We start from the raw sequence: 24,488 nt of genomic DNA on the forward strand, positions 1-24,488 counted from the left end.
GCTGGTACTGGGGATGCTCATTGCAGCAGCTGAGGACATGCCAACAGTGTGGGATGAATCCATGAGGCTGCAAAATGCTGTGGCACAGGGGCAGAGAAGCCCCACCGGTGGCATGCTGGAGCTACGGGATCAATCCCACCCCAGACATACGCTGGGAAAAGATGGCTTGTGTAGATAACACTAGTGCAACTCCCCACTGAGTTGCACAGCCACTTCTCATAGGTGAGGGAGAAGAGAGACCAATAGCTAAAACTCAGCTAACCAGAAACAGTGCACATTGTGTTTACCAAAAAACACAGGCTGGGCTGTGTGAAAGACCATATGGAAACAGCCTGACAAACCCTGAAATCTGATCAATTGAAACTGAACTATAATATACTATTTAGTTAACCTCTTTCCAAATGATTCCATTGATTTAATAAAATAAGCTTTTTTTCTTTATTGAACCACATTCTTTTGGGAGAAATATGATTCAAATTATTAATATCCTCCCATTAACCAGTATCAACAGTATCTGCTTCCCAGGATAAAATTTCTATTAGGTGTATTGGCTCAAACTCTTAGCTTAATTGTCTTTTCTGGTCTTTGCTGATAATTTGGCCCTCTATATTCATTTGATATGACTAAAAAAAAAAATTTTCTTTCATTGTTTTTCCACTGCTACCTAGGTAAGACTAAACCTAGTAGATGAAAATGAGCTTGACTGCAGAGAACAGAGCAAAGTACCTGAGAACATACCTCAAAACTAATGCAGCAACATGTGATTAGAGGCTTGGTCAATGCCTACATGGATATGCTGTAGTGTTCTTGAGCATGCTTTCCATTTTCAAGCACACAAAATGTGCAGCAACGCAGGTACTGCATGTGAAGCCAGTCCATTTTTGCATCTATCATATGATATGCTCAGGGTGATACTAAACCCAGACTTCACCAATCACTGCTTCACCAAGAACTGAAAGAACCAACAGAATATTTCTGAGGACTTTTTGACTGAATTATATAAAACACACCTTCCACTCTTGGTTATATAGGTTAGCTTATGTTTACATTTCATGCTCAGAGATCACTGGCAATGAACATCTGCCAGAGAGCAGTGCACGTGCACACTGGAATCTGTGAATCATAGAATCATAGAATCATAGAATCATTAAGGTTGGAAAAGACCTCTAAGATCATCTAGTCCAACGGTCAACCCAACACCTCTATGCCTACTAAACCATGTCCTGAAGTGCCATATCTACATGTTTTTTTAACTCCTCCAGGGATGGTGACTCCACCACCTCTCTGGGCAGCCTGTTCCAATGCTTGACCACCCTTTCAGTAAAGAAATTTTCCCTAATATCCAATCTAAACCTCCCCTGGTGCAACTTGAAGCCATTTCCTCTCATCCTATGGCTTGTTACTTGGGAAAAGAGACTGACACCCACCTCACTACAACCTCCTTTCAGGTAGTTGTAGAGAGCGATAAGGTCTCCCCTCAGCCTCCTTTCCTCCAGGCTAAACAACCCCAGTTCCCTCAGCCGCTCCTCATAAGACTTGTTCTCCAGACCCTTCACCAGTGAAGGCAGCAAGGTCCCGGTTTCCCTGGTCACCCTCTGTGTATTTACATGCCAGTGTAATGCAAATGAATAACGAGCTGCTGTGCATTGTCAGAGAGCTGAGGGAGAAAGTTCCATAGTCAATACCTTTGCATTCTTAGGTCATGCTTTGAATAAGTAGATTAGAAGTTGTCAAAAGTTTTAACACTAGACTTGGATGAACTGAAGAACCAGTAGAATTAGCAAAATATGTGGGACCAAAATCAGGTATATTCATCAACTCTGATGTTGGATGACAGATTGGCAGAGCATGGGATGACTTCTCAATTGGATTATCAAGGGTGGGATAAGGAGATGTTCTTGCTCAAGAGATGAGTCCTGGGCACTTTTTGTGTCCATTTGCAGCACAGGGGGGAGGACACCGGAGAGGAATGGCAGGTCTGTGTCCTGCCATTTGAGCAGCACCGAAGCTCAAAACTCCAGTTTGAAGTGATCTGGAGGTTTTAAAATGTGACAGCAAAATGTAAAACACAATTTAATGGTCCTCTTGGTGTTCAAAATTATGAACTCAGTGCACGAGAACACAGCCATTTACAGTTAGGTATGTTTTAAAAAGAAAAAAAAACAAGCAGAATTTTTAAATAAAACTTTCACCTCTATATAGGAAAGACAGTGGACAACTGCCCAGGCAAGTTCACTTCTCAGTCATATTTTGACTCTAAATTGCGATGATGTAACAGTTATCTGTGAGAAAGTTAGGAGGAAGATATGATCTGCAACTTTTCTGCTGTTAGATCTCCTGATATTTCCAGGAGGTCCCATCCCATACACAAAAATGTATTTTTCTTCCTTTTTGGAAAACTCCAGGCTGCTGCTCAAGCTTTCCCATTTCCATTTCCATTTTTTACTGGAAGTCTCTGTTTACTTAAGTCAATTTAAATGATCCATTAGATGAATCACTGCATTTTAAATGCTGGCAGGAGGGGCATTATGAAAGGCATCAATTTGCTTAAGGTCCCTTATATATGCAGTCTGCAAAAACAAACTCCATACAATTTCACAAGGATAGCTGGAGTGCAAATGATTGAGTAATGAAGACACTAAAAAACCCACAATAATTTGGCTTCATTAGCCAGTCCTTTCCATAACAAAAAAAGCCATATCCATAAATGACAAGGGATACATATTTTATTATTTGTATTCCTTTCATCATGAATTTGGGAGAACATAAAGTAAAAACATATTAGACTTCTTATGCTTGCACTTTACATACTGCAGCAGTCCTGAGTGGATTGTGATACTGAACATCCCCATGATGTTGCACACCACTGATGATGGTGGTGTGGAGCACTCCAAATTTATCAGCTGCTGCTTGCCTCTGGATAGCATTGCATCAGCTTCATTAATCACCAGTTTCCTTGAGAAAGACCTCGCTTTCTGAGCTATGTGGGCAGCTCTGTCAGGTTGCTGAGCTGTTTCTGGTACCACAGGTGGTAGTTATTTCCTCCAAGAAGGCTCAACCCCAAGAAGGAACTGCCTAGATTATAACAGAGACAGAAGTGGCAACGATGGTGAAATCAGGCCAACCAGCAGTAGGCACAGAGAAGACCCTGAGGGGTCAGGCACCTCGAATTATCATCCTAGTGTTATTGATTATTGGCAGGTCCCATCACAAACAAGAACCTGCAATGAGCCGCAGGCATTAATCCTACTTGGATGGTTACATATAAGTGTGGTTGCTAAGTTACGTGTTCTCCAGGAAGAACGTGTGAAATGCTGTGAATAGCTTATGAAGATCCCCTGGCCAGGAAGAAAACTTGATGGATTATAGAGGTGGATGATTTATTAGTTGTTTAATTAAGCACAAGGATAGTTACGAATCCTGGCATAAGTATGTCAAACCTATCTCCAATTAAGAAAAGGAATATGTTTTTACTTGAGAAGGAAAAGGTTTGGAACAGCAAAATATATGAGTCTGAATGAATCCTTGATTAACCCATGAAGGGACTGGGTAGAAAATGTCCTGTCCCCCCCTTGAAACTGCAGTTTTCTTCACTGACTGCAAGTTTAGGATTTAAAGATTGTAATGCATGCCATGGGTTTGGTGAGTGGCTAAACAGCTTGCTAGCAGTTACCAGGCAGCAAGGAAAGCCCTGGAGAAGTAGATACATGCACAGTTTACTTTTATTTCTAGTCATCCTTGTTCATAGCTTCTGTTCATAACATAGCCATATTGGCTATGTTTGAATTTTGTAAATAAAATGCTTTTACTTGCTTTTACCCTAGCCTGGCCAGGAGTAAGGATGATTTCAAAGCATCTGGCAAACATCAAAGCACACCATCTAGACAGATACACGGACATTTGCATGTGGTGCTGGCTCGCTCCTGCAGAGTGAAGTGCTCCAATACATTTCTTCGGGATAGCTAAAAAGAGGGTACAAATTATTTCCATTAAGCTGTAGATGTGCTATTGGAAGTTATTTTCTATGGCATGGGCTTTGCAGATCAGAGGAGCAGAGATAAGTTCTGTCCCTGCTGGTGTCTGAAAAATTGCTTGGGCTGTACCAGCTAAATGGACCCACAGCCTCATGTTAACAAAGTGAACAGAGACTCCAGCAAGCAACCAAAATCATCCCAGAAATGTTTGCTTTACCAGTATAGAATTAAATATGGGGTCGCAGGTATACTGGTTGTGCTGGTTTTGGCTGGGATAGTGTTAATTTTCTTCACAGTAGCTAGCATGGGGCTATGTTTTGGATTTGTGCTGAAAACAGTGTTGATAACACAGGGATGTTTTCATTACTGCTGAGCAGTGCTTACACACAGTCAAGGCCTTTTCTGCTTCTATCACCTCCTCTCCTCCCAAGTGGTGCAGGGGGGATGGGGAATGTGGGTTGCGGTCAGTCCATAATGCTTCGTCTCTGCTGCTCCTTCCTCCTCACGCTGTTCTCCTGCTCCAGCGTGGGGTCCCTCCCATGGGATACAGTCTTTCATGAGCCTCTCTAATGTGGGTCCTTCCCATGGGCTGCAGTTCTTCAAGAACTGTTCCAGCATGGGTCCTTTCCATGGGGTATGGGATGGACTGCTCCAGCATGGGCCCCCCACGGGACCTGCCAGAAATCCTGCTCCTGTGTGGGCTCCTCTCCGTGGGCCACAGCTCCTGCCAGGAGCTTGCAGTTGCATGGGCTCTCCATGGGCTGCAGCTTCCTTCAGGGCACATCCACCTGCTCCAGCATGGGTCCTCCATGGGCTGCCCTCTGGATATCTGCTCTGACATGGTCCTCCTTGGGCTGAAGGGGGACAACTTGCACAACCATGGTCTTCCCCAGGGGCTGCAGGGGAATCTCTGCTCAGTGCCAGGACCACCTCCTCCCCTCCTTCTTCACTGACCTTGGTATCTGCATCGTTGTTTCTATCACATTTTCTCACTCCCCTCTCACACTGCTGCTGTACAGCATTATTTTTTTTACCCTTTCTTGAATATGTTATCATAGAGGTGCAAGCAGCATTGCTGATGGGCTCAGCTTTGGCCAGCAGTGGATCCATCTTGGAGCTGGCTGGAACTGGCTCTGTCCGACAAGGGTGCAGCCCCATGTCTCTTCCCACAGACCCCACACCTGTAGCCCCCTCTGCAACCAGAGCCTTGCCATGTAAACCCAATACAAGCAACAAGAAAACTAAAACCTTCACAGACTCTCTGGAATATCAGAGCTGGAAGGTCTCTAATCACAGAACTTACTTGCCTGTGATTTATGAGGTTGCAATTCAAGTATTAATATAATCAAGAACTTTCGTCAGTTTTAGGACAGTTCATCTGGTAGCATATATTGCAAGTCAAATTGCAAATTCAGAAATCTTGAAGTTTCAGTCATTCAGCCAAAAAGAGCAAACTGTACCAGTGTAGGTCCAGTAAGAAATCACACAGCTCAAGTAATGAACAACAAATAGTCAAGGTAAGCAAGTCACAAACAATTTCATAACCATGGAGGTGCAATTGCCATAACAAGCACCATTTAAAATCTCTAGCTGTGTCAACTAAATGAGTCAATGCTCGTTTAACAAGAGTGCGATTTGTTAATAACGATGAGTGATAAACACAGTCTGTTTAATGGTTCAGATTGCATAATCATCTCAGCTCTTTGGTCACCCAGCTTGGAAATTTCATGAGAACACTTGAACCTCTTGCAACGTTTTCAGTGTTTTGTGCTTTGGCTAAATCAGAAATATATGAAAATAACTTTCTGTCGCTGTTTTGGTACTTCTGATAGTAAGTGCCACCAAGAAATGAAGAGAACCTTCAAAGTAAGTGCCACCTAAAAAGACATGCAGGTTGAAGACCTAACCACTGGAAAGGATAAATTTTGATTCAGCTCAAAGGTTGGTTAATGTTATAACATGAATAACTTCATCTGAAGTATTATGCTGATTTCAATAAGCCTTATTTCCATATTTCCAATGTAAAACTCTTGCATCATCCTTTAAAACATCCAGAGAACATCTAGAGGATCAGGTGACCTTATCTTGTCCAGACACTTTTACATCCCTTTTCTTGAACATATCTCCAGATTGGCTTATGTATCCAGTTTTCCCATCCATAGATCACAGCTTTCTTGATTGAGCCTGCGTTAGGATAGATGAACAGTAACCTGTTGACAAGGTGATCTGTGGTGGCTGAGAGATTACAATTCAATAAAAAGATATCAGTGATATCTTTCAGATGTCATGGGTGACTGACTCCTGTTTTATGTGAACAGGGAATCTGTGGTCTCAGTTTGGGTTGATTTTTAGATATTGTCTGTAAGAATAGTACTAACACCAGCATCTGTTTCAGCTCATGTAGATTTAAACTACCTGAATATTCCTCATCAAAGTCCATCAAGTGAAGCAAATAAGCACAAAAGTGAAGCTAGAAAACCTAACCTATTTGGGGCCTTTTTTTTTTTTTTTTTGTCAAATCAAATGAAGAGCGTAAGATTTTGCCTAGAGCCTATGGAGAAAACATAGCTTTGCAAACAACATATTTATTCCAAATACGAATAGGGATTCATAAGCTTTAAAGAACCTCATCTGAGTTTTGCATTGTAACCTCCCCTTTAACAAGCTGTCTCTTGAAGGAAAACTGCATGCAGGACTGTATTAGCGAGGGCATAGCTGGTAGATAGCTAGAAGTGATTATTCGCACCAGCTCAGCTTTGCAGCCCCCCTACAGCCCTGTCTATTTCAGGCCCCCAGTGCAAGAGAGACAATGAGAAACCACAGCGACCCCAGTGAAGGGCCACTACACTGGAGCCATGCCATACCAGGAGAGGCAAAGGCAGCTGGGCTTGCTTAGCCCAAAGAGGATAGGGCCAAGGAGGGACCTCACTGTTGGCTTCAGCTACTGAATGGGGGGCTACAGGGATGACTGAGACAGATTCTTAGAGGTGCACACGGAGGCAAAGGGCAATAGTCACACCTTTCAACAAGGGAAACAAAACCAATTTTTACAGTGAAGATGACTAGGCATGACCAGGTTGCCCAGGAGGCTGTGCAATCTCCATCCTTGACAATATTCAATATTCAGATGGACAAGGCCCTGAAACAACCTCAGCTAACTTTGAAGATGGTCTTGCTTTGAGCAGACAGTTGGATTAGAGACCTCCAGAAGTCCCTGCCGGCATAAATTACTCTATGATCCCATGATTTTGTTAGAAATTAGGATTGTAAAACACAATGTTATTTCAGGGCCTCAACAAACTTGAAGAAAAAAACTTTAAAAACTTGAAATAAAAACTCTTCCTTATTGATCCTTCCTCTCAATCACAAGAGATGCCTCAGCAAAGCATTCAAAACTCATTAGCATGATTTCATCTTCCCCTGAAAAAAAAAATCAGGAAATGAAGAAAAAAGATTGTTTGTTATTTGTCTTCTGGGTTTTTGTTGGTGGCTTTTTTTTCTTTTGCATCACATCACATGATCAAATTCTTATTTACAATCCTTTTAATGTTGTTTCCAGGACCTGGGACTCTTCCAGCAAAATACCAGATATTGCAAAACATCATAATAAAATAAAAGCAACACTGAACCACTCGTTTTCTCAGGTCCCTATCTTTAATTGAAATTAGAGTTCCTAACTCATGAGAACATTAATGTGGGTAAAAACCATTAAAGATTGTGGTGGCCTCAGCTATAGTAAGGAAAGGTTTCTTAGGAGTTGCATATGAATATTGTGTTACTGGTTGCTATGATGTACTTCTGAAAATCCCCTTTAAATTAACTTATTTTTTCTTCCTATGTACTTCCCATAAAAATGTTGTATTTCTGCACTGGCTATGGAAAACTGCTGCTGACATTGCTGACAGGTTCCACTTAAACAGATGCATGTGCATAAATATTTAAATGTAACTGAGGAGATAATAGCAAATACCTTTCCAGTGCCTTATATTGTGTTTTATGTCATTTAATTTAAATTCAATGTCAGATAGCTATTTTTTAATACTTTTCTCCATAGGAAGACAACTGTTAACACTTAAATACTCAAGGTCTAATCACCTTTAAAAACAATCATAGTCCTTTGCTATATTAAAGTGAAGGGAAATAAATAAATACAAATATAGGCTGCTAAACTGGGAATGCAGCTAAAGACACTTGCTAAGAGTGCATCAAGCTGTTCTGGAATGGGCACATAAAAATAATTGTCTGAGCAGATAGTATCTTCTTACTCAATGTAAGTTAGCATAATTAGACGAGTGGAAAGTTTGTAGGCTGGCTCTTGCAATATGAGAGGTCAGGCCCTCCCCTTCAGACTCTCCCTCTCTCTTTAGGCACGTTGAAAGTGCCGCATGCATAATTTATGAATGTGCAAAATTACCACTTGGCTTCCCTTTTCCTATACCATGTATTTCAGTGGGTCAGAAAGTTTATTCTAAAAGGTGCTGACCATGAATTGTTATGAAAAACAATGTGTTTGATCCTATTCTCCTTCAGTTCAGACCATGTCTCATTTTGGAATTTTTATTAGTCTGTTCAGTATTATTCTGCAATATTTGCTTAACGAGGGTTGATACTTCCAGCTGATTTGCCTGAATTTGTGGCACTGTTCATAAGAAATTAGTCTAATTTCCACTGTATATCATGGCTGCCAAATGTAACAGACGTTCCCTCTTGTAACCCTGATACTTTATTTGCCACACTGTCATACAGGTGTTAAATGTAATATGAGACATCTGAAAAAAAAAAAATTGTCAGAAAAATACAGCAAAACATGAACTATCCAGAGTACTTGGAACATGTGTGAGCATTTTGTCATAGATGGTAAAAAAGTAGCTGGTTCAGAGACTTTTCTGGTTTGTATCCTAACAGGAGAGGAACCAGTTAAGAATGACAAGGTAGAAGAAAACTGAGGCAAGACTGAGTGAAAAATAATAAAATACTAATTTTAGGAAAATAAAAAGAAACAGGAATAGCAAAAGAGATGCAATGGTCTCCAAGAAAACAGACTTTTAAAAGCCCAGGGACTAAGGCTAGAAAAACAAGAAACAAGTGTAAGGGGGTAAAGAAGTTATGAAGAGCTATTAGTCCTCGGAAGAAGTGGGAGCAGAATTAAAGCCCCCATTATACAGGAAGGATGTAGGAGCAGAGGAGCCTTCCACCGAGGTCAAACACAAAAAGGAAATATGCAGGAAGTGAAAACTAGGACAGATTGCTAAGGACAAGTATAAATAAGCATGCATAGTTAAAACTAGAAAGGGCAAGTCACTAAAGGAGATACACCTAACAAGAGACCTGAAGAAATTTGTTCTGGAAGTAGAAAGAAGACCAAGGGGAGTGCTGGCCAGATATTCAGAAGGAGGGAAGGCTATTGCCAAATGATACTGAGAAAGCCAAAGCTCTTAATGTCTTCTTTGCATCAATATTCACTAAAAGATCCACTAGAAACAGCTGGCTAATACCAGTGACAAACGGGTAATATTTCAGACTAGAATCATTAAGAGCAAATTAGAGACTAGATCATGTCCTTCAAAAGATTTTTTTTTAAACCGTGTAAGCCTGACAAACTAGGATGCAAAAAATAACTGGCCAAAGCAATCTCAGAACTGGTTAGTGATTAACTCTGAAAATTCTTGGACCAAAATATTGAAAAAGGGCAATACTGGGCTCTTTTATAAAAGTTAGAATGAAGGCATTGCAGATCACCCAATGTAATTTCCGTTACTGGGTTGTTATATATATTCCCAAAGAAGAAAACAGCAAGATGAGCAACAGAGAGTTGTCGAAGGTCCAGTCCTGTTAAGTATTCCTGCTGATGATTGGGCAGGAGAACAGACAGCAGGTTTCTTACAGGTGCAGTGACACAGACAGTTATCACCACCATGTTAGAGCAGACAATGAGAAATCAAAACCGCTGTGACAAACCAGAGAAGTGCAGGGTACCATATGCAGACAAGAAGTGTCAACTGCATGGGGACAGGAACAACCAACTTGGGCAGCAGCGCTGAAGAAAAGGATCTAAAGATCATTATGAAGCACAGGCAGAACAAGAGTCACCACCATGATACTGTAAAGAAAATAAAAACTTGCAGCTGGAGGAATATAGCCCACCAGATGAGAAGCAATCCTTCTGCTCTACTTAGCACTGGCAGGGCCCCAGCACCATGTCCCATTTAGGGTGCTGCACGAGCTTTTTGTGAATGAAAGGAGTGCAGAGGAAAGTGGTCAGACACTCAGAGAGCCAGAAAACATGAGTTCTGGGAACAAACTGAAGGAAATGAAGTTGGTTGGGCTATTGAAGAGAAGCCTGAGATCTGGCACATACGTCTCTTCAAGTACAGAAAAGACTCTCAGGAAAGGAAGGCGATAATAGTCCTGCTTCTCTTCAGCAAATAGGACAAAAAGGTACCATGTTTTCACTGCCATGAAAACTCAGATAAAACACAAAGAAATGCTGTCTAATCCTAAAAACAGTTAAGCACTGGAATACAGAGCCTGTGCGCACTGTAGAGTCATCACCATCACCAGCCTTTAGGAAGAGATTAGGCAAACTACTATACGGATTGGTGGAGATACAGAGGCAGAGTATTCTCATTTTGAGGTCCATTCTTTCCTTACCTTCCAGTGGTGTGTAATAGCTATTGCCATAAGTGACCTGTTAATTGTGAAAAAGTTGTGTGATTTCAGTACCACTCTCTTATCTAGCACCATCATTCAGTCCTTTTGTCTGTTTAAAACAACCTGGTTTTGAAAGTATCCCTGATGAAAAGTTATTTTCCTAGAACATTCACTGGAAAGTAGAAGTTGGAAAAATTGGGGGAGTAATTCTATTCAGAAGCCAAATGAATAGTTCACAGAAAAATCTTGCTGTAGAGAACATCCTATCTCAGGGAAGGAGCCACTTCCAGACTTCTGACTATGGCATGAGTCACACCTCAGCTGTGTCAGAGAGTCACTGTGGCCAGTTGTCAATGGCTTCTTCTAGGAAATCAGCTAAAATCCACCTGCTGACATGCACTGAATGGGCAAATGATACCATGCAGCAAAGGTGCATCATGCCGAAGGTGAGGTAATGGATACATAAGGATCCAGGTGTAAAATCTCAGAGCCAAACTATGAATTTAGGTTGCATCTTTCATGGTCTCTCATGAACCACATCAAACTGCCTTCCAGGTGCAAGTGGCCCTTCCAGGTGCCAGTCCCAGCGCAAGGATCCCCAGATCCCTCCTGTAAAATGAGCATATGAAAAAAATCTATTCCCTTGCATCAGTATCAGATTTAAATAAGATTTTGTTTTCTTATTACTATATTACAGGGGAAGATGCCTCCCTGATACCTGGGAGTCTACAGCACCTGATGCCTGTCTTACAAAACATTTTTTTTTCATTGCTTATCATGCTGTCAATCACAAAATTTCTGCAATAAACTTTCTCATCTGCATATCTGCCTCAAGTGAAAAATTTTTGTGAAAATTTAGCCAACATGACTCAGTCATTTCCAAGCATAAGATGAAGAAAAAATACATTGTTTTGCTCATATTAAAAATCCTGGCAGTGCTGCTTTTTTAACATAGCTTTGCTTGTGTAAGATACAAATTTTAATTGAGGCCAGCCACTGACAGAGATGGCAGCAAAAGTCAGAAGTTACTTGTTTGCATTTTTCCATTACTCCACACTGTGCTGCTTTCACAGAAGACAATGCTGAGAAATTCCCTTAAGTATCTCAGGAAAATAAAAAGATTTTAGGTCAGGATAGACACCTTCAATAGCAACAGTTTCAAGTGGCCTTCAGGGTCAGGTGGTTATACAGAAATAAATGAACATCAAGCAGATGAAACTGCTATTGGCCCTGCCCTTTGCTTTGCCCCTCTGAGGGATGGTTCTATGCCTGAGGATATCTGAGCTGCTCATGAATCACACCAGACTCCAACATGGTCAATGAAAGGGAGCTGAAATTACAGTCAGCACAGTCCGTAGCTCTTACCACTGGTATAGACTAGCAGCAAATGCAGTTGATCTGTCCTTAGAGGATGTGGGAAAATCATTTGTGTTTGTTGTCACCAACCTGGTTGCGGGTGCTGAAGAGGTGAGCACCAGATAGGAGCACAGCAGGATCTTGCTTATACCTCAGCAATGCTGGCTGCTGCCTTGGCCCTTCAGCTGTTACCAGCAGCTGGCATCTAGGAAGGCTTCTCCTGCCCTAAGTTGCGTCCAGGGCTCATCAGCTGCTTTTTAAGTGTTGCACTGGAAATGCTTCTCAGAGTAGGAACCCTGGCTGGCACATCCAGTCAGGAGATGCTTACTTTTTTATACCTGATAGATAATAAAGAGACCATTTTAAAATGTTCTAGAGAAAAAAAAAATATTAGAAGTAGGTAGTTCCACTGGTATTCTGCTGAACAATCTCACTTTGTCTTGGGATTTCCTGGGCTGGATGTCATATCAAGATGCCATCGTACAATGATCCACTTACAACAGTATCTCGGGTTATAAGATGTACCCAGATGTCATGTGACTCACTATCACACTGTCTCAAAACAGTAAAATAGAAAAATAAAGTTGACTTTTCTGAAGAAGATAACTGAAAAAACCCTGTTTTTCACAAAAGCTTAATTTCCTCAACTCCACCTTTAAGAAGAAAATGCAGGAATTTTTGGTGAGACAGTATTTTATTATTAACATTTCAGGCAGTAGATAAAGCAAGCCAAGACAATTCTCTGGAGCAACCAGGCATGTCTTTTCTTGTTCCCTGTTCAAACTGACTACATCCCATCTTTATTTTTGGCCATTTGGAAGACACAATGCAGATCATTTAGCTGCAACCCCATTCTTCCATGGAGGATGATAGGGAACAGTTCTGTCAGCATTTCCACTTCACCAAGCAGCTGGGGGCAGGATGCATATGTTGTTTATCACTAACCCACAGGGTTTATTTCCACAACACATTCTCTTTGTGTGATATGGGCACATATGATTTTAAAAAATGGGAGAGAAATAAAGATTTTATCTTTTATCAAACTATAAATCACAACAAACTTCAGCTAGATTTTCCTTGGTTCTTATATGTACACTCTTCTTCCAACTTTCTAAATTCAAACTGGGTCACTGTGTTCTGAAAACTGGTAAAATGACAATAGAGTAGTTATACAGATGAACCTGTCCTGATAAAACAAGAACAAGCCTGAACTCCACTACTTATCCTCCAGAGCACAAAACCAGGAACAAACACTCCTCTGATCACAAAGTATTCTCTGTGTCGTGGTTTAACCCCAGTCAGCAACTAAGCACCACACAGCCACTTGCTCACCCTCCCCCCCGCAGTGAGATGGGGAGAAAATCAGAAAAAAAAACCAAACAAAAACCGTGGGTTGAGACAAAGACAGTTTAATAGGACAGAAAAGGAAAAGAAAATAATAAAAATAATAATGATAAAATAATATACAAAACAAGTGATGTACGGTGCAATTGCTCACCACCTGCTGACCAACACCCAGCCCGTCCCCAGGCAGCAACTGCTGCCCCCCGGCCAACTCCCCCCAGTTTCTATACTGACCATGACATCATATGGTACGGAATAGCCCTTTGGGCAGTTTGGGTCAGCTGTCCTGGCTGACCTCCCAGCTTCTGCACCTGGCAGAGCATGAGAAGCTGAAAAGTCCTTGACTAGTGGAAGCACTGCTCAGCAACAACTAAAACGTCAGTGTGTTATCAACATTATTCTCACCCTAAATCCAAAACACAGCACTATACCAGCTACTAGGAAGAAAACTAACTCTATCCCAGCCAAAACCAGGACACTCTGTAACATCTAATTTTATTTTCATTAGTGGTGCAGTTTGTCAAAATTGTACCCTGCTAAGAAAGTCATCCTCTCAGGTTTATGAATAGCTGCAGTTCCCTGACGAAAGCAGTGATACATACTTACCATCACAGGGAAACAATCCTTATGTGTAATACTACATATAAAAGGTGGGGCTCAAGGGTAAGGGAGCTAGACGTCTTGCTATTGTTTGGTTCAATGGAATATAAGTTCCTAATTCTCGTGAACTTCTGATATCCCCAGACATTTGCTGTGTTTGTTTATTTGCTTTATCACAATATTCTTCAATATGACCATTAGGTGAGCATTTTACAATGTATGACTACATTTTAGCAGATATTTTCTGAGTTGGCTGCATCAGCTTTTCTTTATTTCCTCCCCCTGATGAGCATCTGTTTCACAAATTTCTTGACCCTAGACACAAACTGAGCAAAATATGCTCATTTCTAGCTCTATACTCCATGCAGTTCTGTTAGGATTTGTACAAGTTTATTGATTCATATACTGCAGGTAATAGCAGAATGTAAATTTTAGTTATTAGGAGGGAAGAAACAAGGCATGTCTTCTGAAGTAGACATTCTTTATTTGTGATTTTGGTTTTAACCCCTGTGATATTACCAAGGTTGCCCTCAGAGCAGAGTAGCAGGTTTGATTCTTATTTATAACTCATTGAAGTCACTATAGTGCGCTCTTCTCTTTGCTCCAGTAAACTGTGAGCCAGACTGTTCACGAAGTAAATTCCTGTTCATTTCATCTCACCTTTCCAAAGGTTCCTCTACACTTCTGGAGAATTTTACTAGACACATTGAAATTTTTGGTGTAAATACAAGTGATTTTTACTTAGCAGCCTCCATCAGCTTGCTTGGTAAATCACTCTCTGAATGAAAAATACAGATGTTAAATACAAGGCCAGAGTTTTCATCTGCTCAAAAATCCAGTCTCTCAACCCCACGCTGTTGGGGTGAGTAAGTAAAGTAGTGGGAAACTACTGGGAAACAGAGCAAGTGCTCCTCTCTTCCCTTCTCATTTCCATTCATGAATCACAACATGCACTGTTCCAAGAATAGTGTTGCTTCAAGATAAACATCATTTGCAATTATTATATATTACTGAGGGAATCAAGTGAGCACACAACCACCGATGCGAGCCACATTTGAATAATGTGTCCTCCTGCATGCACAAATTAGCAAGCTGTGTGTGCTATCTGATTGGAAAAAGGACTTAGGGAGAGTTAATTTTAAGCTCAAGCTTGAAACTTTACTTTGCAAAACTCTAGATAGACTACCAAAAACATTTTTGCAATTAGCTTTCAGTTTGTTTAGTTTAATTTTCAGTAACCAGTTTAATTCCAGCTGCTGGGAACTGGTACACGTTCTGTCACTGGAACTACTGAGTCAAAACACATATGTCTTTAATAGGGCTTTTGGCAAGCATGGCATAGATGCTATTATGGAAGTTGATACAAATAAAACTAATAGTTTATTTCACGCTTTACAAATAGAAATCAATGTTTAGGATAAAAAATAACGCAGTTTACACATAGTAAAAATATTTACAGAGATAAATCAGTTAATAGGTGCATTATACTTATGTTCATTATATCTATGTTGATAAATTATGAGCTAAAAGGAAGGTGGCTGACAACTACACATAACACTTAGAAGGGGATACATTTTTAAAAGGTTAATGAAATCAGTGTGAAGCTGTCAATCTTGCAGTCTGAATTTCCTGATTTGGAGAGGGTGGGATTTCTAAGTCTTTATAGCTTTATATTAAAACTTGAAACTTGCTATATCTCTCAAATTAAATACATTTGGCCTATTTCTAGCAGCTCTTTGGCTCCAAGTACAAGTTTCTTATTTCAACTGCAACTTCAGAAGACACATCGTAAAAGCACTTTTTAATACTGGAAATTCCTGAGTTAAGACATTATTTGTAATGTCTCTTCTGCAGAGGAAGATCAGATATTTTGTTAGATAAAGACATGCCTGATTATTAGCAAACCGGACAGTACACAGCTGATCTCCCACAGATGCAAACTATTTCAACACACTGTGCTGACCCAAAGCTAATGTTCATAATAGTTGATACTATGTTTTGGATGTCCTGAAGTGAATAATTTTAATACAAACCGTTTTCCATTCAAATATAGTCTATTTGTTCAGATTTGTGTGGCATTTATATGAATCACTTGAGAGGAACTGATTATGTGCAAAGTTCTTAGAGAGAAAGAAAGGACATCACAAAAGGACATGAAATTAATGCATTTAAGGGATCCCGTTACTGTTTTATGCTCTAGCGTCCCACTGCTTTCGCACACAGCTGAGACCACAGCAGGGTAGGGAATGGAGATGCTCAGACCACCCGTGGCAGCTACAGGGCCTCTCCACATGCCCCGTTACTTCGTGGTGCCCAGCCCCTGCAATCTCTGCTCTCTAACGAGGTGGAAGAGGCACGCATCATCCTATGCGGAGACACAGGGCTGGTCGCATGGACTCCACAGTGCAACAGGGAAAGTCTGAGTTGAATTCAAATACAGCAATAAGCATGTTACTAGAATGAACATTGGGTTTATGTGGCTTTTGGCCTGTGTTACCTGGTACGTTACTATATTCACTAAAGCCCTAAACCAATACTATAGAAGTTGATAGGAGTTTGTCCTCCACATCAGCTGGAGTAAAATATAACCTTAATTCCTTTTTAAGACAATATGTCTCATGGCTTATTTGCCCCTGATTTTTTCAGGCTGAATTTTAATTCCTATGTGTGGTTTTAGCTGAAAAGAAAATCATGGATGTTAGACCTGTAAGGACATTTTTCTCCTGAAAAAATCTTTTATTTCAGATACTTTTCAAAAAATATATTAATAATTGAAATTGCACAGAAATGGCAGAAAATTCACAGTAATGTCTTAGAACAGTAAAGTCACTAAATAGAGGTTCCTTGTGATGTCCGTGAGATGCTGGAAGGTAAGGGCCCTGTAGACTACTAAGGCTCTGAGATAACTGAAGCGCTCCATTTTGTTGATTAAACTAACTTGTTTAAGGTCAGGACAATGTTTTAGGGGACTGACAAAATTCACTCATGATAGTCTTGGTATAATTTCTGTAAAGTGGAAAGAAACAGGACGTAAGGAGTCCATCTGAAGACCCCAAAGTTCACTGGGATGAAATAGCTAGACAGGGATACTCACATGCTGTGAAAATATGTGTGCTTTATGTCAATGTGTGATGAAGCTAGTTCTGCAAGATACTCCCGCAAATCAGTTGTTGCTCTTTTAATTTCTTTGTGTTGTAAAAACAGCTTCAGGCTTAACACCAACCACGCCAGCAACTGGACAATGACTAAGAAAGCAACTCTGGTTCGCTTTCCAAGGACTTTCCTCAGGGTAAGATGAGTAGCTTGAAATACTTGGGCTGTTTACATTAGGAAAGCAAAGAGTGAAAAGAAGAAATCCTAACACTGTGATGATGGCATTCAATTGTTCCTCATGCCCACTGGGGGTAGGAAAATAATTTAATTTGTTCTGTAAAAAATGTTGCTATCAAGAATAAGTTTTTAACAATAAAGAGAGTCAGGCACTGGAAAAAGCTACCTATGGCTGTTGGAGAAAGTCCTTCACTGGAGGATTTTAAGACAGACAGCTGTGTTATAGATGGTCTCAATATAGTCAATCATCTTCCAAGCAAGAGGATGTCTTAAGTGGATCTCTTGAGATCCCTCCCAGCCATGCATATCCAAGACACTTGGGAAACAATGTGTAGATAAATCAGGCAGCTTCAGAGAAAGGATGCATATCAAAAGCATTTGTGCAGTGACTCACCATAGCTTGAGGTAAGCATTTGAATGGTTATTTACTATTGTTCTATTTGTCAGTCAGATTATTTTGTTACTGGAGAGCTAGTACAAACCCATAGGCTTCAGCTGCCTGACATTTTCTGTTAGACAAGATTTTTTGTACTTTCTTTGAAAAGCAATTTAATTATCTGCAAAATAATTTCAGTAGTCTACAGGCAAAAGCCCATAAGCTAGAGAAGTCCCTTTATTGTCCCATGAAATTTCATTCAGGGTAACCTAGGCTATAAATTGGGGAAAGTGGGTTGTTTCTCTGGAAAAAGATATTATCCACCTAAGTAAATATCTTTTCTGAGTAATAATGGCATAAAATACCCTAAAGAGATAGGTTCACACTAGACTGTGAGATATCCAAGAGTTGCCAGGGCAGATGCATCTGGAAAGAAGAAAATCAGGGATGTTAAATCTGTTTGTGTTTGTGTTTGTGTGTGTAGGAGTAAGAATTCACACATGTGTATACTCGGTTTGCAGGTGAATATACCTATGTATAGATATACACACACACATACACTGCCAGTCAAGTTGCAGCTATACTTCATTCTGTTACACACCTATATAGCATTAATTTTCTCAAGGTCTGTCTGATTGATTTAACCAACCAACACAAAGCTAACAGACTTTGGCAAGCCAATTCAACATTTAAAATGATCTCCTAGTAAGTACTTATATCAGATTAAAATATATTTCCTTCATCTATTAATACCAAGAAAAAAAAATCAAAGATCATGAAAAATTAATATTAAAGGCTTACAAAATCATCTAATGGTATACCAGATTAATGGTAATGATTACAGTCAATCTTCTTACAATATTTTCCAACTCTTTCCTTCATTCTAACAGTATTATTGCTTGTCTAACATTTTGCTGCATTGTGAAACTTGTTTCCTGGTCTGGAATGGAGTTGCTGACAACTATCACCACCTTTATTTCTTTTGTGAGCGTTGCTATCTAAAACCCCTTTATGCCTACCTCTACAACAGCAAAGTCTAGAAAAGGACAATCTCTCAAATAAATTCAACACCAGAACTATTCAGTCTATTCAGCAAACACGACATTTCATGCTATCTTTTCCATTGTGTTTGATTTAAGACTATTTATGAGGTTTTTTCAAGACTATTTCACTAATTTCAAATACTTTCTATGTCATTAAAGGTACAATCTGCACAACATCTTCATGAGGACTCTGGCCACAGTATTTTTGCAAGCTTGTTGATTGAATAATGATATAAGTTCTAGCAGTGACAGTAACAGAGGGTAGCAGTGAGAGCTGCACAATGAAAAGACATACCGTCAAATGAGCATTATTTGCTCCCACTGAAACTGATATTTTAAACCTAATTAAATACTAAACGTGCTGCAGCTTAAGGTAAGTTTCTGTGCCTTAAGCATATGCTAGAGGGAGGAGGTGCTCTCCAAGTTCATCTGCAATACTATCAGACCACCTAAAGTACATGAAAGATAAAGAGCCAAATCCTTCCAAAGACGTAAAGTCTTTGGAAGTCTTTTACCTTGAAGTTAGTGAGTTTGGGCTAGATAGAAGAGGCTGAGTTGAGTTTTGCACTGATAGCAGTCCCACTGAATATGATTTACAGCTTCAGTTCATTACAGCCTGTTTTTTAACTGATTTTCAAAACAGTGGATTTATTTCCTTTAAAACAAGATTAAATATTTTTCAAAAAAAATCAAGCTTAGCTCACTTCCAGGTTTCAAAGGAAGCTAAATAGCCCTGACTAAGAGGAAGGGTCCCTTTGGGTGGCCTGGAAATATAGACAGTGAAACTGAAAAGGAAAAGCAGTTCACAGACTGTTTATAAAAACCATGAAAAAAAGCACTATAAATGTTCTAAGCATTATTCCAGTTGCAATATCAGTTTGGGGGAGAAAATGGTCCCTGCAGGATGCAAATCAGCCACAGAAAAATGTGGGATTTGCTAACAGCAAATTAAAACCAGATCAATTGATTATCAGGGGACAGCATTCAGACTTCTACTCTGCTGAAGGGAAGTGCCATAAAAGTTGCTCTGTTTCTCACAGTATGTACAATAAGAGTCCAAATCAGGGCCCAAGTGTGAGCTCAGAGAGATGCTCAGATCTCTCCTACTTCTAATAATGCAGATAAAAATTAAGTGGAGATATGTTCCTACAAGTTTGGTTCATCCAGAAACACTCATCTGCATGCCATGCTGTCTTGGTCCAATGAATTACTCCTCACCAAAGATGTGAGAGGTTAGGGATGTGCCACTGCCCCAGCTGTATGGTCAGAAACACTGAAACACAGAGACTAATGATACCTGAATAGAGTCTCCATCATCTTAGTCACTTGTTCCCATTTACACATCTTCATAACCACAAGATCACCCTTACCCCTAGTGTTACAAAGGACTGGCAGCAGCACACCTTCCGCACTCTCCTCAGCTTTCTCACCATGATGGGCATGTTTACACCTGAGCAATTGGTCCTAAAAAAATCAGCCCTTTTCTAAACATCCCCAGAGATCCCCATGGCCAGTCAAATGGATGAAGAATAATGACTCAGAGAATTTATGGATAAATGGGGAGCACACAAGCTGGGGCAAACCAGAGAGCATGGCTCTGCTGCTGCATGGACTATCTGCTATTTTTCCCCTACAGAAGGAGCACAGAGGCAGGAAGGGCTGTGACAGCCTCAGGACCACACCGTGCCATACCCAAGGACCCTCTGTGACTCAGGGGAAGCTGAGACTGTCTCCCTCAGGAGCCCCCTGGCACCCAGCTCAGCGATCTGAGCTGGGCCAGGATGGGAAGGATAATTAGTCTCATTTGTTTGGCTCTAGACAATGTTAGAATAAATAGCTGGTCACTCTTCAAGCTGAAGCGCAGATGTGCATCAACGAGTTTGTTATACAAATCTCTTTCTATTTTCTTGTTTTGAATACAAACCAAAACCTCCAGAAAGGAAAAATAAAAATTGCCCACAAAAAAGCTATCTTTGACCTTCACGGCACACTGACTGATCTCTGAAAAACAAACAGCTCCATGAACAGCAGCAGCGGGAATGAAACCTGATTCCCCACACCTTTGTGTCCCAGCGTTGCTTGCTGATACCCTGCCTCCAGCTCTTCTCCGTAGCCTATATTTACATCCATTTTGCCTCCTGGTGCAAGGCGCAGGCTGTAATGTGGTGAGGCTGGAGCCAAACAGGACGCGTGGTCTCCGCCCAGCTCAGACAGCTCTGCAGGCTGCACAAGGCCAGGTACCAGGGGTTTTAAATCTCACCTCTGTCCGATGTGGTTGAACCTGGCCAATGACTAAGTAGTCGTTGGAAGTGGGAATAGCAGCAGCACAGCACAAATGAACTGAATTCCCTTAGAACATGGGATACACTGTCATGAGCTGCTGCAATCCATCTTCCTCTGAAGCACATCTCCCCGTTATGTTAAGACTGGGTGACAGTGTTTTAACTGCCCCTAAGGATCTCATGAATTCCCATAGCTGTGTCAAACAATTTTGCACAGCAGTGTTTTCTATTGCAAAATGCACTTTTCTTTAACCTATATTGATACGGAAGACTGAAGTTTACTGATTATTGGCATTGAAATCATTATTTTATACGAAACCATTCAGGACACAAAATATTGCTGATAGTTCTATATTGCTTCATTCAGGAAGAATAATCTAATGTATTCCCACACCAGTTAGACTTGAACACACTGATTAAATAATTCAGAGAAGGTTAGGATGATTATGGGAACAAGAGAAATCTTTACTCTAAATCCCTGGTTCAAATTTAGCTCAGTGCTTGTTTATGCTGAGCCATGACTGTTCAGTCAGTGAAGTCATGCAGTATTTCTGGGCCCTTTTAGGAAGAAAACTGGGATAGCAGATCAGTTCTTTTCCTTTTAAAATCTGTAAATATGAGCTTGGTAATTTTAGGCTATCCCCCTGCAGTTGACATGCTGATGATTGAGCAATGTCAGAGGTTAAACACACAAATTTAATGTCTCACTCCTGTAACAGAAAAATGTACATTGCTGCTTTTCTGTGACCATTCTGTGACTAAAGGAAGGATTTAATTCTTTAGGACTGAGTCACAGTGTTTTCTAATAGAGACAGAAAAAACACTCACGTTTATACCCTCCAGTCATCATATTTTTCAGAGGCAACTGCCAGGTAGAAGGGTCAGTAAGGAGGCAAGTCAGACAGCTACTAGCTGCTCTAGCAATTTCACAGTTAAATATCCCATAACCAGAAACTGTAAGAACTACAGACATGGAAAGGATCTGTGCCATGGGAAAAGGGGGAAGAATTATGTTGCTCGTCTTTCCATCACTTTTTTGTATGGGGTGCCATTCTGCCTCCTTCTTTCTCCCCAATGCCCCCATCTTATTTTCCTCAAGTTAAACCCCTCAGTTCCTCAAACCGATCATTCTCATCACTGTTCTTCGTAATGCTTTCAGTAAGTCTCAATCTTCTTTACCTGTGACAGCTAGTAATCCAGCTGAGGCCTTAACCATGCTGAGCAGAGCACAAGTACATCTCATGCCTTGCTTTACGCAGCCCAGTCTGGTGCTTATCTTTTCACAGCAACATGATATTGATGTTCTTGTCTAGCTCAGGATCCACCATAACCCCCACATGTAAGAAATGCAATCTCAACAGCTGGCCTCATCCCTTATTTGTGCAATTGATTGTTTAAACCTAAGTTTTGCATTTGTACTCATAGAATTGCGTCCTGATCTTTCTGACTATATCTCCATTTTATCAAGTTGGATTTGGATTGTAACCCTGTCATCCTGTGATCTGACTGCTTCTCACTGCTTTTCAGGAGCATGTGAGAAAATCCTTAAGCAGACACAGGATGAATAAGAAAAACAAAATTGTCTTAAGGGGAGCCTTGGAAACATAATTTACCACTACTGCAATTAAAAACTCCAGGAGCTTTATTTTACTTTAATTTGTGTCCCAGATTTGAATGGCGTTGTACAGCATAGAACAGAAAGTGCAAGTTGAATAGCTAAGTGCAACATTGTCTATAATGAAAATAAACCAAAAAAACACCCAAGCTTCTTGATGATAGAGAGCTGATGTGTTTAGGAGAAGAAGCTATATGTAGAATAAATATTTTCTAAATTAAGCTTGGTTCACTAGTTCCAGGATGTTTGTTGAACAAGGCAGCTCGATAAAACATGATTACTCAGTTCATAATCTGACGCTGTTTTCTAAACCAATATAGAGAAATATGTTTTTACACTTTGATAATTGCTGCTTAGCTAATGGCAAGTGAAAAATCAGCATTTGCATGTACTGTCAAATGGAAATCTGTACTGGACTTCTGAAGAAACAGGCCAGTGGGTTTAGTACTAGACTGGACAACAGAGACACTGGATTTCTTCCACTGGCTGATTTCAAGTGACCCGACTAAATCTATTTTAGAAGCATCCTGATTTGGGGAAACTTAATATTTAGATCTTTATCATGCAACTACTCTGAGTATAATTTTAGAGGTACTGAGCTGCTGTGAAAATATAGTAGTCATTGCAGATGTTTAGCTGGTTTGAAAGTTAGAAGCATCATCAACTGAACCCAGAGACTCAAGCACTCAATATAATAAGGTGCTTCATAGTTTTTTTATGAAATGCAACTTACTGCAAATCACACAGGAATAGCTAAACTTTGGTACTTTGAAAATGCTGGCCTTAACTACTGTGATTTTCCTCATCTTTAAAATAAAAACAATGGACAAGTTCTGGTGATAAAATCAACTACTCCCATAATTATTGAATGTGACTATATAAACAAATCCAAGGTCAGTGAGAGTTTGTTCTTCAAAAATCTGTTCTTCAAATAATTTCATTTACGAGTACAGAGGTAGCAGTTGTAAAAAAGCAAGGAAACTGGAGAATTTTTTTTCTGGAAAATGTAGTCAGTATTTTGTATATAGGATCCCATTACAGTTTCACAGAACCTGCGTAACTCTCCACAACATGACAGCTTCTTATCACAAAGAACGGAAACTGGAGATCAGCTGGGAAAAGTAGGTAATTTTGTACCCGTAGAGTACTATCCTGTGAATATATGTTTCTCCTACTCAGTGTATCCCATCATGATGTACAATAGCAGCTGAAAATTTTCATGGAATGGTTTGCAGGAAAATATGGGGTATAATCAAATCATGTTTTTATTATTTTTGTGGAGAATAGCTGCAGCCATTTTGAATTGTAGGGGTAAATTTCAGATCTTTGTTCAAAATGTAAGTTTATTTCCATTTCCCTCCTCCCAAAAATCACAGAGACAATAATTCTGTCTGGGCCCTGATTAACTGTACACACTGGAAGGGACTGACGTATCTACTTGCGTGGGAAGCAAATAGGAGTCTGCTTGAGAAGAATCTTTTTTGTGAGGAAGAATTGAGAGGCATGGAAAGCTGACTGCCTCATTAGGTTAATTTTTACAAAGGCTCCATCCATCAATATGCATTTTGAAAAATTAGATTTATAGAATCCATTTTGATTGTTGAAATTGGAGAATATGTTGAAAGGCAAGCTTCTTGCTCAACAGATCCTCTCTTACATAGCTGTTCTGATGAAGAGTGATCAACAAGATTATTTTTCACTTCCCTTCAATAATCTACAAACTAGTACCTTGACACTATGTTATATAAGATAAAGGAGACAAGATAAGGAATGCTAACATGAAGATGTTTCTTCCATGCAGCACTGACTAAATTCCAATCATTTCCACCAGACATAGACTGCGGTTACAATTGATTTAAACAGGAGATGTTTGTTTCTGGTGGTTTTTACGAGATTAACAATTTTCAGATCCCAGTG

Source organism: Ciconia boyciana, chromosome 4 (genome assembly GCF_034638445.1).
Source record: "Ciconia boyciana chromosome 4, ASM3463844v1, whole genome shotgun sequence".
NCBI lineage: Eukaryota > Metazoa > Chordata > Aves > Ciconiiformes > Ciconiidae > Ciconia > Ciconia boyciana.